The 15198-nt window shown below is 40.6% G+C and overlaps 1 protein-coding gene across 1 annotated transcript in view; it reads right to left on the reverse strand.

Moving 5' to 3' along the window:
• The window catches only part of LOC142086084 (contactin-4), a 345243-nt gene that overhangs the window by 23722 nt on the left and 306323 nt on the right, over nt 1-15198 (reverse strand). The gene's annotated exons all lie outside the window — the stretch shown is intronic.

The following is a 15198-nucleotide window of genomic DNA, read 5'->3' on the forward strand; positions in this document are numbered from 1 at the left end:
GGTTGTTTTTAGGAGGAGAGTTTAGATGTTGTTCCTTGTGACTGCGCTCCTAAGTAACCTGTCCATCTACCTGCTGAAGATTCCCTTTCAAGAACAGCAGTTTCCTTCTCAGCTTCATTCAGAGCTGAACTGCAGTCGAGGTACAAGTTATTAACATATTTCTTAAACTGACATTGAAAAAGAACTTCCCACAGATTGAAAAGTGTCTAAACTTGATGTAAGAGTCTCCCTCCCAGGAATTAATGCCTCCCACCGCCCAGACAGGGACCAGGCAGTCAATCAAGGGATTGCATTTCTGCATACTCAAATATGCATTCTTTGTGTGGCTGAATAATAAATGAAGGTTAATTTAAATCTGAAAACACATTAAGAATTGAATTGCATCAAAGGATACTGGGGAGAGATGTGCCATTATAGCAAATTCAAAGACAAAATGTATGAAAATATATCCACTCTACTGAGAGTACAGAGTGTGTTACTTAAATAACAAGAGGGCACAATACTTCATTTTAACCTCCATTTTACCTAGTGCAATGCAATCTTATCAAATCAAGCTCTCTCCATACAATTGTGAAAAAGAAAATCATATGTAATGGGGTCTGGAAATGACAATCAAATCTGTCACTCATAGAAATTTGTACTTGCTCTTTATAGCAGCAGGCAACAGTGCCTGATTACACTACAAAACGCAAACACCTTCTCCATCTCTTTGCATTTCAGACTAAAATAAAAGTCACTTCACTTCAGAGGTGCCTTAAATGGAATCGGTATATTTGACAAATGACTGAACCGTTTGTGACACACTTTATAGATAACCCAGTGAATTCAAGGTGTCACCTTTTGTGGGATATTGATTGCAACTAGCTGATATCCGTCTTTTCAAGTATAGAATAATCTACTGTCATTGCAAAAATGATGGCCATCTTACAGAGAAGGTTAATCATATACAGGAGAAATCATATCTAATCTCTGAAAAACTGCAAGTCACTCAAAGATCAATCACCGTTCTCCTTGTGACACAACCCACAGGTAATTGTGCCAATGTAATGCCATGCAGTTTCCTGTGCAGCCCATGTACCCAGTGGGCAACAGCATTTTGCCCCTTTGAACAGTTTAGCCTGCTGAGATGGTTGATTTACAGGGCTTTTAAATATGTTTTGAATAGTAATGACCACAAATACAAAATTTTCAAAGAGAACCAGAGCGGCTATAATATGATATGCAGGCATTCAAACTGCAAAATTATGAAGTGACTGGCACAGTCTTTGCATTTTTATGGTACAGTATGTGTTTTAGGTCTTTCCTATCTGAGTTGTATGTCTATTATCTACACCCTCCTCGTCAGGACCAAGATGTTAGGAATTAGCTGACATACAAGAATAAATCCCAAATTAAGAGTCATTAGGAACGGATGCCTCTTGAGCTGTCAAACTTACAAAACAGCATGAAAATCACTAGCTGGACTTTCCAATTTCCCTTACCCATCCTTAATGTCACCCAGATCAAGGCTTGCATGTGTCATGAATGTCTTGGGATAAGCAAATCTTGACATACAGGTCATTTATCAAGCAGTCCAAGACACATTCAGCTTCCCAGGTACCCAGTGTGAACGCAGTGCGTCACCATTCGTATCGGTAAGGGGAACTGGATGGGAGCACCTCTGAAAACAGGAGAAGTTTTTACTATTACATTAATATTAAGAAATCAGGCAAATTTAAGATTGTTCTACTTCATGTCCAATGTGTTTTAACTTGGTTAAAAAAACCCTTTGCACTAAACTGCTATATCAATATATTTACCCAGAGTTAGTAAAACCCACACACATGCTGCAATACAGGAATCTCTATAAATACCATTTTATACATACACAAGCAATTTGCAGGAAAACACAATACCTCTTGGTTTTCAAAATTACTGCAATTATTTCTCAGTAATATGCAATACCTTATTATTATAATCAGACTATACTTGCTATAGGGCCATACACACACACAGACTGAGAGGATGTCACAGTATCATTCTGATATGTATCTACATATGACCTAAAGTAAATTTATTTTAATTATTTTATGCATGTGTGGCTGTGTATGTTCAGGGATGTCCTTAACTTACTTCAGGCACTATCTTCTTTACATTGGGATTTTGGCTACCACATGCTGCAGTAAAAAATACAAACCCACAGCTGCCCCTAAGCTGCATTACAAAACCAGCCAAAGGGATGCACCTCCTTTCCCTTTCATTTGGTCAAGAGTCAAGGCCTACTGCAGTCACTTTTGTATTTGGTTTTAGGGATTTTTGGCCTTGCTTTTCCCGAGTATTTCAATTTGCTGCAGAATAAGAAGAGCACTGGATCTAAGATTTTACTTCTGTGATATGAGGCTAAAGATCTTGCTGCAATTAAAAAAGGAATTTACAACATGTAGCCATTTTTTGCATGCTTTGCCAACTTCAGGAATTTACAAGTATCCAAAGGACTGAGTCAGGCAACAGGGAGAGGAAAAGCAGGAGAGAGGGGGCGATTTTAGCCCTCTTCAGCAGTGTTCACCGAGGGAGCGTATCCAGAGCCGCAGGCTTGCATGTGGCTCCTACTAGGGGCAAGCGCAGCAGGGGAGCCAGCCCGTCAAACACTAGTTTGAATATTTAGACTTTGAATCACAACCAAATGTGAACAATTAAGCTTAACAGAATTCCATCGAAAAGAGAATTAGATAAGCAAAGGAGGGGAAAGAGTACAGAGTGAAGAGCAAGGCTGCTCTGCGGGGTGAGGGCCAGCACAAGCACAGACCTCGGGGTGAGGGGGAATAAAACGAGCTCTCCTCCTTACTTTCTGCCTGACCTTGAGCAAGTCATTAAAAGTCTCTGCTGCCTTATTTGCCCAGCCTATAAAAAGGAAATAAGACCTTCATTATAAACTGTTTTGTCTTCTTATACCACTGTGCACAGCAGATATTTTTATTTAAGATTAACTTTTTCTTGAAACCCTGTTGAGACTTCCATGCTACCACAGGCAAGACTGAAGCGTAAACGCCTATTCTGGAACAGATCAAGAGACAATAAGAACAGAAACCAACAAAACAAACCTTGAAAAAAAACATTTCTGGGCCACAAAGAACTAATTTGTTTCCTGGTGAAGGCAAGATGTCTCAAAGTCCTGTGCTCTCTTGCAAGGAAGTGACTGGTGTCTCCATGTTCCAATTAATTAGTGACACACTGAGAAGGCAAACCCTTCTTCTGAGGGACGTGCTACTGTTTTGCTCTCTTGTTGGTTCAGCCCCGGTCCTCCTGTTATGGGAAGGGGCAGGATGGAGGCAGGATCACATGTGAAATGAAAATAACCTGCAAGACCATCCCGTCATTATAACTTGCTCAAAATCCCCAGCTCCTACTCTATTGAATAAATATTCAACACAGAGCATCATTAAAAAGTGTCCCTGACATTTCTCCCGTTACATGGCATTTTACTTCAAATTAGCCACAAGTTTTTCTCATGTAAATAATTTCAAAAAAGAATCAAGATCCAACTTGCGAAGATACACATAGAGAAGAGGAGGAACAAATAGTGTGTCAGCGCTACCATCTCTCCTTTCAGCCTGGTTTCAGCTGGACGGACAAGTTTGGCCCTGAGCACACAGCTTTGCTGGGGCTTCAGCCATGGTCTACAATATTTCTCCCCGACATTCCCACTCGTGGCTGTCTGCTGCAGGGAATGATGTTAATCTTCAACTGCACCAAGCAGTTTAGTTACCAGGACTAATGGATTCAGGCTTGGATTTTTACAGAGACTTTCTACTGTGCACTTAAGACACGAAAGGAACTGAAATTTTCACTGGTGAAATACTGCTGACTTCCTAAATAAACTCAAATAAAGATTATTATTGAGATATATTCACAGTGTAGCTAAAAAAACCCACAATGTAGCTAAATAAACTCGAATAAAGATTATTATTGAGATATATTCACAACGTAGCTAAAACTAAAACCTGTAACTTCGATCACTAGTTCTTCACGGTACACTTAAAAACCTTAAACATAATGAAAGCAAAATTCATACTCCAAATGTGCGTGTGACAGAGAGAGACAGAGAAAGCCAACCCAAGCCATGGTGAGTCAATTCAGGGACAAAACTTCCTTGTATTTCAGAGTCAACCTGCTTTTGAGTCATGAACATTCGTATTCATGTCGTATTCCCAAATGACTGGCTTGAACGCTGTGATACAGTACACCCAGAACTTAACCTATTCCGGTGGTGCCTGATATTAAATTCTCTCTGCCATCACGATTTTGGGATTAAGACAAGAGACTCTAGTCTCCATATTAACTTTGATGGGATTGCTTATAATCTTAATTTTAGAAGGGGAAAATCAGGTCCCAGGAGTCCCTAATATTGCAAGCACCACCTCACCACCTCACTTCAGCAGCGCTTTAGTTACTCTGTGATAGGTCAAAACCCATCACTCCTAGTCTTTATCCATGTGCCACTTGGCTATTAGTATCTGATAAGCAACTTTGAGTAACCTGATGCAATCCAGCTAGGCTCAGGGAGAAAAAGTCACAACAGCTCAAAACCTCAGAATTTTGGTTCTGCTAAGCTGCTTCCAAAAATGCTTCTGAGAAAATACACAAAAGGACTGCTATTTCCCCAAGTACTGTCCCAGATTCTTTTCTTCAACACTCTTACATTTTTTCCTCCTATGACAGAAAATGTGCTCTCTAAACACTTCCTCTGTATCTTTGATGTTAAAACCATAGCCTTCAGGCCAGTCTGTTCTTAGTCACTATTTTCGAGGATATAAAGTTCTTGGGATAAGATGATATCGCTTTCCCCCTTTATTCTCCCACACTGCTTCCTTCATCTTTACCTGAAATGGAGATCGGCAGACACTTTCTCAATGCATGTCATGTTTAGATCATTATCTCCCCTACCCCTAACTGCACAGTCAGACTGAATTACTTCGGTGTGGAGAGAAGTGGCTCTAGGGAGACCCGTCCCCATCTTCCACAACAGGACTGTATGCTACAATGATCTCGGTTTTCTCTGTTGTATTGTTTTCTCTTAGAGTATGGCCCTAATTTACCCAAGATTTGTGGGATTCCCATGAAACTCATGTCTGGAATTTCATCCCACTGCATGCTTTGGAAAAGGACAAACTACGTATCCTCCTCGGGATGAAGATCAAACTCACAGTGTTAGTAGACTTACAATGCAAGATCTTCTTGAGCAAAGAAGAGACATGGGATTACATCCCACAGCAATAAAACTGTCATGTTTCATTTTCTAGAAACCAAAAGCTCCATGAAACTAAAAGCTCGAGGAGACAGATCTTCCACTGCCAGAAATTCCTGGTAACTCCACTAAGACACACACAGCTGCAGGAACTGAGATATGGCCCCTTATACCCAAGCCCAGTTGGACTCCTTTCTTCTTCAGTACCCTCCGCACGGAGCCAGCAGCATGAACCGTTAGCGGCCAGAGCCGCCGGCACGGGAGAGGTCAATCAGCTCGGCTACCGCCAATGACTCACGCTCTTGAGCACGCTTCCGGCTTGCTCTGCATGGCGTACTGCCTCGTTAAGCGGGTGTACCATGCTGGCTCGTCCTACAGACCTCAGCTGTTCCTACTTCTCCTAGTAGCTCTTCTCCAAGGGCTAAAGTAATCCCCTGCAACAGCTAGGGAAATGGGTGGAAAACGTTCAGTCAAACACATTCCCTTTCTTATGAATTTATAACTGTCCCCGGTCCGACAGTAATTTCCAGTTAACAAGCTCTGGCTAGTCTTCTTCGCTTATGAAATTAACTGTTGGATAAAATATTTTGTTGCTTATGTTTTGTATACAATCACATACGTAAACACACACATGTATAATCAAAGGCACTACATTTATTTTGATTAAAATATCTATCAGAAGTCCTTGATCTATGGTTTCATTTTAACTATGTTGGGTTTTCATTTGTATTCAAAAACTGAAAAATATTTTAACCTTTCTGAAATGGATCATGTTAAAATAAATTGAAGCAAGTTGATGAAAAGTGTTAATTAACCTGCTTTTGTCTCATTAAGAGTCTGTGTTTAACCTATAGGTCATCTCCTCTTTCAGCTGATGTATGGATTTGATCTTCAATGATGAGCTAAACAACCCAATCGTCTATTGATGATTGAGAACTCCTGAACCTCTTGCTTTTTTGCGAGAGGACAAGAAAATTCCTAAAACAAAAGGGCCGAGCTTTTTAAGGAATTATTCTAAACCTTTTTTTATGGCAGGAGAGATTGTAATAATGCTGACCGTGCAATACGATATGGTTTAAGATAAAAATACAGACCAAAATATGAAATCTTCCCCCCCCCACCTCCCAGGCTATACAGACATAATGGTTGAACTTTTTTAAAAAAAGCATTTTTTTTCCACATCATGTGCTGAATCAGGTATATTTGTAAGCATCAGCCACTTGCTCTTGTCATGACTTCCTTATTTACCTGTGCAGTTACCAGTTTTAAGACCCTTGATGTGCCTGAAGGTTGGCTGGGGTTTGGAGGGACACAGAGGAGAAAGGGGAAGGTGGTGGGGAGGGAAGTGGGGGGAAGAATCTGCTGCATTTACCATGATCCAGAGTAAATACTTCACACCAACTGGCTCTCTCTACATCAGAATGAGAGGCAAAGTACCTGGAGAAGCTGCTCCGTAAGAGTCAATATATTTGTATTTCTGCTTTTAAAAATATAACTCTAATAATGCTAGAGATAAGTCCAAAATTGGCAAGAGAGATAGGCTGGAGATCTATGCTTTTTAATATCAAGCTCTTCACCACGACGACTTTTATCATGTTAATGGCTAAATCACACTGATTGTAAAACAGCCAAAATGAGGCAATTAGTAAGGCCTGTGACAGCCACAGAAAACAAAACGCACAAGGTTTTCAGTGCAAGCCAGATGGATATCTTCAATATATTTCTTATTGTCTGCTTGTGGTAATATGTTCAATTAAACTGAATCAGTACTACAGAAGACCCTTTGAATTGCCTGAAAAAAATTAATTGTCTGCTGCAAATTTAATGAAGCTTAACAGTTGTATTATGTTTACAAGTTTTATTTGTTATGATCAGTAAGTGTTTACAAGGAAAAAAAACCCTAACTTACTTCATTCAACTAGCCCTAAGAGCAAACCATAGGTATTTTACAGCCTATTCCATTTGCCATTCACTGTTTTTGTCCTTAGCAGCTGACCTAATTTTTTCTCTCCCAAATAAGAAACCGACAGCTCTTGCAGTGCTGTTCATTCACGAGTTGTTGTGAGTTAAGTCTCACTCCACAGTTTGACCACAAACTTGTGTTACGACATGTCCCCAGAGGGGCTGACGGAAATACCCGGCCAGGGGCTGGTCCCTCGGACGCTTGCTATGATCCTCATCAATGTTCGAGCAAGGTCACCGACCTTCCCCAGCACAATGCAGCTAATAGTCCTCGGCTGTCGTGTTTGACAAGTTCACATTAAGGAAATCAAAAGCAAAAGGAGCGTCTGAGCAGACCCAAGGAGGGGTGGCTTTGCGGAAGGCTCAACGGCAGATGAGCTATCTGCTTCTCATTTTGCCACTTCTGTCATCTCAGAATAATTACAACCTTTTTGCTTCAATTAACTGTCAGAAAAATGGAAATGCTGACATGATACACAGCTTTTTCATCTTCCCTGGGGTGCTTTGGGGCTGACCTGATTTTACTGATGACCTCAGGTTTTCACCTGATCGGAGCTGGGAGAAAAACCAAATGTTTACCCGGCTCGGTGTAACACGCACAGAGGAGATGCACCTGCCAGCTCTGAAACACAAAGGTGAGCTCCTTACAGCTGCCGAAGGAAAGTTGGATAGGCATCGTATAACAACCTTGACTGTGGTTTGCAGTTGGAAATAAACACCTAAGTTGCCTGAAACTATAGAATACTTGATTAAACCTTGTGTTTGAAGTGCCATATGGACCAAGGACCAAGGACCCTGAGGTATCTACTGGATACCAGCCCCATCACCAGCTTTGACCTGAAGTTTTTCCACCCAGGGTTCATCAAGGAGATCCAGCAAAGTGCAGCCTGAAGCATTGCGGCTACCATGGTTGAGGGGAGGGAGGAGTAGATGTGGCAGATGCACTTATAATTGTGTCTTTCATGCAGTGCTTTGGGTCATAATTTTACTTAAACCTAGCAAAAGACCCTTAATTGTGTCCTAGAAATAATTGGTGTCAGTGGAAATAGTCCAATTAGAGCTGAATATATTCCTTTGCAATTTTACGGCCCAAGATTATTTCTTTCATTGTCAATTTTTAAAATCAAGCATTTGCTACTGGTTGTGAGTTAGAAGTCAAGAAAGATTTTCAAACTTAGAAATAAGTTTTATTTCCTAAACATGAGAATACAGCAACATGTACTCATGAATAAATCAGCACTTACGTATCTCTATGGCGCTCTCTAATCCTTTTTTACCTATAAAACCCCAATTTAGAGATTCTGGAGAACAACAGTTTGTACTCTAAATTGACTTTTTCTCCCTGAAATTTTTTAAAACAATGTGTTAAGCCTGATAAGGAATATTCATTCATGTCTGGACTACATATAAAAACTGTGTCCAGCAACTACTAAAAAAACTTTAACAATAATAAAACTTCTTTTGACTTTTTCAGAGTTCTGAGTCTTTGGTAAGCGTAGAAAATCTTGGCTTTGATACAAGCTGAACACACACCTCATGTGCTATCCAGCATAATTATAAAAAGCCCATAAAATATGGACAGCCCTAAAGTGCTGCTCTGGGATTATTACTTTAAACTCTGCCTCTCTTTTTCAAATTATATTTCGTGCTTTCAACACCAGGTGTCACTTAACCAGGTCCTTTCTTAAGGGCTGAGGCATAACCAACATGAATTTAAATTAGATTGAATTGAACTGTAAGGAAAGAAAAATAAAGACCTTGCATGACCTCAAACACAGCTGGATCAAGACAGACCTCAGAAAGAGTGACGGAGGGGCTATTCGTGTTTCAAAATGACTAACCGCTAAACCCACGACATATGGATGGATGGTATGGAAAATGCCTGCAATAGCTTTCTGGGACAGCTTTCCATATAAGCAAAGAAGCAGCAATGTATCTGACAGGGGAAAAATCAGGGAGGTACAGAGAGGGTTTCTGGTAATGTGGATAGTGCTTAAATGGGTCAACAGATTTAAGTATCTGCTGCATTTTTCCCCTGGTTAATGTAAAAAATCCCAGCATCTTCATGTATGGCTTACTCTCCCTCTTGGGAAAAAAGTTAAACCCCCACCCCAAGCAATCGGTATCCCAGTTACTCAGAAGTAGTCATGACATAGTTGAGAACAGCTAGTAAAGTTCAGGGCCCTAGAGTTATTTGTATTCACTGATTAAAAAAAAACAAAAAAAAGGACACACAAAAATACACACATTCCTTGCTGAAAGATTAGCCTTTCGTACTACTGCAAAGTAAAACCATTACACAGCTCCTCGGCAGCCAGATCCGTTCAGAGCACACCCTAACAAGGAGAGACACTTTGTTAAAGCACCCAACACCTCTGCAGAGGTCGGCAGACGTATTTCAAAAAAGCTATACGTATTTTTGACTAAGAGAAAATCAGGTTTATTAGCATCACCTATTTTATGGATGGAGTCAGTAATGGCACTATTTGAGAACTAGCTCAGTTGTGGGCGAGTCCAGCATTTGCTGATCTCAGTCGTGCAAATGGCCATAGCGTTAGATTTAAGGCTGGCACTGAAGCCAAAGCAGATGCTAAAGAACACACTCAGCAATACTAGCTCTGTTATGCAGAATCAGTGTCTGTGATAACGGAAATAAATTATTTTTAAGTATAAAACAAGATATAAATAGACACATACACCATCCTAAGGATGGAAATAATTTTGTATGGAACACACAACTGTGATCTAAAACTTGTACAGTAACACTCTGGATATTCACTCTGGATTGACTTTACCTATGAATATCCAACAAAAAAAAAACCTGAATCATGGTAACGTGTAAACGTTTCCAAAAGACTAAAATAGTTTTCTGAAAACCCATGAGGGATATCATTCAGACTGTATGATTCTCCATCTAATTTTGATCTATTTTCTGAGTTTTATTCTTTAGACTATTATAACATAAACATGGGACTAATTTAAAAGTCTGTCTGGACCCTTAAGTTTATAAATACATAAAAAAAAAAAATCAAACTGAAAGCATTATACTGAGTTTAACACAATTATGGGGGGTTACGATGACGTCTTCAAAGGTAAAAAGAACTACAAATGACTGACACTCTACTCCTGTGAAATTCGGTAGCCGGGGTTCCGTGATGAGCACTGCTGGTGCACGCGCACCCGCGCCCAGCCTCTGCGCCGTTCAGCTTCAGAAGGCTGATGGGTACAAAGGTATCAAAGTCACCTCAGCCCAACCGAAGAACGTTACGCACAAATAGAAAAGGAGGCATAAGCAATTCTGTTTGATTGCACGTGTGCTCATTAGCACATACCAGCTTACTGTATTATGTGGAAATTAAGCCACAAATGACTTGAAGAAACCCTGCACCATGCATTACCAGCCACGTTCAACCCAAAACTTCTGAAACATGCAATAGAGGACAGATGGTCAGTCATTAGAGAGCGATGTCTCTCCAGTGGTGCATACTTGTGGAGCTGGAGAACTAAATTCTTTTCAGTTCTTTATGGGCAGCATAATATTCATAATCTCTGAAGATGAAAAACGGTTATTCCTTTTCTACCAAAACAATCCGTAGTAGTACAAATCTACTCTAGCCGCATGGATACGAGGTAAGCACAACACATTTTCTGAAGAATGTAGTTCAATACTGATCAAGTAATGTCGAAATGGAGACAACCACAGATGGCAAGATGGGTCAGGAAGACCATCGCATCCCACCGACACTGCTTTTACAGAGTGCGAACGCTGTGTCCACGCTGATCAGCACAGCACTGCCCCTGAACTATGAGCCCAGCTACTTTTAAAGGACTACAATAACAGAGTACGAATTGCAGGTTTAAAGGCAGTAACATTTGAAGTCTGCAAAGTTACTTGATAATGGGCCAGAATTTACAGTATTTAATCAATCGTTTCAATTTTAAGTGCAATACACCAATTCAACATTCACACAAAGGAATAGGCTTGGAACGGAAAATACGCAATTTTATAGAAAATAATTTGGATCACTGTGCTGGACAAAATCAAGACTATCAGTCTATTCAAGCGTGAGGAAGAAATAACCTACTGACATTATCTTTGTATTCTTTTTCTGCTGAAGTTATATGGATACCAGCTAACAAAAGTTCTCTTGCTTTTACTGCCTTGAGCTCTCCCATGATAGTCCAAACGAGACGAGCTAATGGCAGTAGGAAAATGTTAAAGGTGCATCATAATGAAACAGGCAAATAAAGTCATCGGAAGTTGCCCTTGTCAGAGATGCAACGATGTGACCAGAATTCCTGTACTTCCCGACAAGAACAGAAACGTACAGACTACCGAGCGTTCACGTGCTGTTTCTGCCTGTTAACCCACAGAGATAAGGGGACTGGAAAGTCCTGGATCATCCTGGTCTGCAATCAAAGGCAACTGGGTAATACATGGTATGAAAAGCTGTTTCTGGCAGGCTGGAGTGCTCTGAAACCCGAGAGCATCTCTACCACCCCACAAGCAGGGGTGACAGTCCCTGCCACCGCTCCTCCCTGGCCAGTTCCACACCCACAGCCCACGTACAGAAGCGGCAGCAGCTCCGCTCACCTTGCCATCGCTCATCTGCTGGAGCGCGACACGGGGCTACTGCCTGCTTGGAAATTACAAAGGTCCGCACCATGAAGCTATAGGCCGCAGAGTCAAGCTGAATGATTAGATTTATAGATAGATTTATATATAAATTTATATAAAAATTCCAAAAGGAAAGCAGATGTTTGAGAAGCAGCCACACGTGTCTATGGTGGGTGCCATGATCCATTCACCTCCAACGTCACAAAAGCAAAGCTGGCCGCAGGCTCATTGAGGTATTTAGTGTGTCTGCTGGGAAACAAGCTGCACGACAAGGATTTTCTCATCCTGTGAAAGAAACGGTGGCGATACGCTATTACCATCTGCATTCCTGTCATTAGCTTGTTTTTGCTGCTTCTTCCATACCTAACGCTGCCAGAGAACCTTCATTTGGGTCTTAGTCATTGCACAAGCTGGGACGTTAGCACCAGGAGCCTCTCCTTGCACTTTCTATATCCAGAGCTTTTATTGCAACGTCTTGAAATTAGTTTCCTATTTCAGAGATGCTGCTATATTAGCCAATTTGTATCACTGCATTAAATACAAATAAACCCATATTGTACAGTCTACGCCTGTTTACACTATTTTGTCATTTAATCCCCCAGTACTGAGAAAGCCTGTAGTCTTTCTGTGGTTGGAAAGAATTGAACATTTAGCCTCAAGTACAGGAAAAAATGGAAAAAGAAAGATGGAAAATTAATATTTATATACTCTATGTAAACATGTGCCATGTTTTACACAGCTCTGAACACTGTCTGCGGGATTCTTCTCTATCCTTACAAATTCAGTCCTGCTTTTTAATTTAAATGTCCAACCATACATGCAAGTTTGCAAGATTTCAGGTCTCGGAGGCCAGAGCGGTTCTCATTTAGCACCAACCAACAGAACAAACCCAAACCACAATCTCACGGTTCGGAAAACCACTGAGGTTCACCAGTTCTGACAACAGCATGTTAATACACAGCCCTATGGGCACCTGTCAGAATTTCATATTTTTTAAGCTGTCTACTCATGCATAATATGAATATTTATTCATCCCTCTCTGGTTGTTTGCCAGAGATTTATTTTAAGCTCCTTGGTTCTGGTGTAACAGATATTCTCCTCCTCCTTCCATCCTTGCCTACACTGTCTTTGACACTGTCGGCATCCCTCCCTGAGAGAGAAAGAAAATTGCAAAAAAAAAAAAGAGAACCTGCAATATTAATGGAAGAACACAGGAAGGTTAGAAAAAATGTCTTTTGACCTTCACAGTTTTTTACTCAATGACATAAGATGAGTTAGAAAAGAATATAAGCATATCTTAAGGTCAAAAAACTCATCAGCTGATAAATTAGTCTTTTTGTACACCACAAAACTGAGTTAAAATAAGGTATTCAGTCATATTTCCGTCAAAACTTGCCGGTGTTTTACTTAGGGCAGAGAAACTCAAGCATTTCAGTATAAAATACAGTATTTTACACAGTTCATTTGGAGTTCAGAATAGTTTCTGCTCTTTTATACTTTTTATGGGATAGACTTTGAAATTGCATTTCTCAGTTTGCTGTTAATATCCACATCTTGGGCTTAAGAGTTTATTCTCTGCTTCATGCACATGTGTCGCTCCCATTAATGCTAATGGAATTGAGTTAAAACGGAGCACTGAGGGAGAAAAAAGTACTTGCTAATCCTTTATAACCTTACCGCAAAGAAAAGCGATTTGTAAACCACGTGAACCCAAAGATCAGGTACAATAGCTGCTGACTATTGTGCTCAGAGTTAGGGGCTATTCCTTGGGTACTGCGAGGAAGAAAGGATAAACCACGAATTACAGAAGCATGACTCTTCAATAACAGAAACGAAACACAGTCCTATTTTCAACGATTGGCTTTTTTACGGTGGTACAAGCGGTCCCTGAACTGCAGACCCCGATTCAACCCCCTTGGTGCCCTGCAGCACTCCGAAAACCAGGAAGACCTCAGCTGTGCCCAGCCTGGAGATGAAAAGCCGGTGCCTCCAGCCGTGAGCACGCGCCACCCGCCTGCGGTCCCCGAGGAGCCCAGGGAAGGACGTTTGGGCTGTGTTTACCATTTTGCTCTCCAGTTTTGCTCTGGGGCAAACAGTAGCTGATCGACCCTTTTAATAATAGACAAGGTCTTTTTCAGGTTCATTTTCCCTGAGCATTGCTTTCTTAACTATTTGCTGTGGATGCCTCCTTAGGACAACACAGATTAAGAAAAGGCAGAGCCAGCCCATACAGAGATCTAAAGCTGATCTTCCCTTGTCTCTATTTTGTTTGCAGGGCCCGACATGGGCATGGGCAAATGCCATACAAGCTGTTCCAATCAACTCCAAACCCGAAGAACTCTTGGTGTCAATATGCTGCAGCACTCCTTTTACAATAAATACCTGTAGAAGATAGGAAGGGATAACAGAGCGCTCCACCCTGGGGCTGCTCTGCCGGCCCCTCGGCGTGCGGGAAGCAGAAAGGTCAAGTGCTATGAAGCACAACCCCAGAAACATCCCATCTAACTACAAGTACCTCACTGGATAGCTAAGGTAGAGGCAAACATTTTGCTCGGAGAAAATCTGCTGCTGTACCACTGTCACCTGCAGTTCCTAACTAACAGGGGCTCACCAGCTTTATCAGCACTTGCCTGATCCTGACATTACTTGCTGAAATGTGCTCCGACTATAAAAACCACAGATTAAAACTTGCATTGAAACATTTTAAAGTATTCCCTATATACCATAAAAATAATTGATGGAGAGAGCCTCGAACTGAATACTATCCATCAATGTCAATATATGGGAGAATTAAAACTGACAGCATTAGAGCTTTATGATTGATTTATTGCTTTGTAATCAATCTTTCCTGATTTGTTATCCAATATAGGTTTTTCCCCAAATAAGAAGGAGATGGAGAGTGATTATAAGTGTAATAATCTATATATTCATTGCCTATAATAATTCATCAGACATCGGCCTACTCATAAGCAGGCCAAAAATTAATTTAAGACATTTGCCAGTGTCTCTCGGTTTTTATCAAATTATCACTTTAAGTAATTTTGTCAAATGTTATAGCTTTTGCTTTTGAAAAAAATATTTGACAGGAAAATTCTGAACACACATGAATAAACACTTAGAATTCCTGAAATGCAGAAATTCAGCCCTGGATAAGAAATAATGAAATTAAATCAGAGTTTGTGCTATGACATTGAATTGCAAGGGTGAAACTCTTGCATCATTCTGCAACAAGACAAGATGTATTAAAGAGTTCGGAAGATTTTTAAAAATATAATAGAAGTTTAGGAATAACAAGAATAAATGAAGTTGAACTAGATAAGACATGTTTTGAAAGGACACCACCTAATCTCAGCATGCTGAGGGCAACACTTCTCCACAGAGAGAAATGCCATGG

This window comes from Calonectris borealis, chromosome 10 (assembly GCF_964195595.1).
Source record: "Calonectris borealis chromosome 10, bCalBor7.hap1.2, whole genome shotgun sequence".
Lineage (NCBI taxonomy): Eukaryota > Metazoa > Chordata > Aves > Procellariiformes > Procellariidae > Calonectris > Calonectris borealis.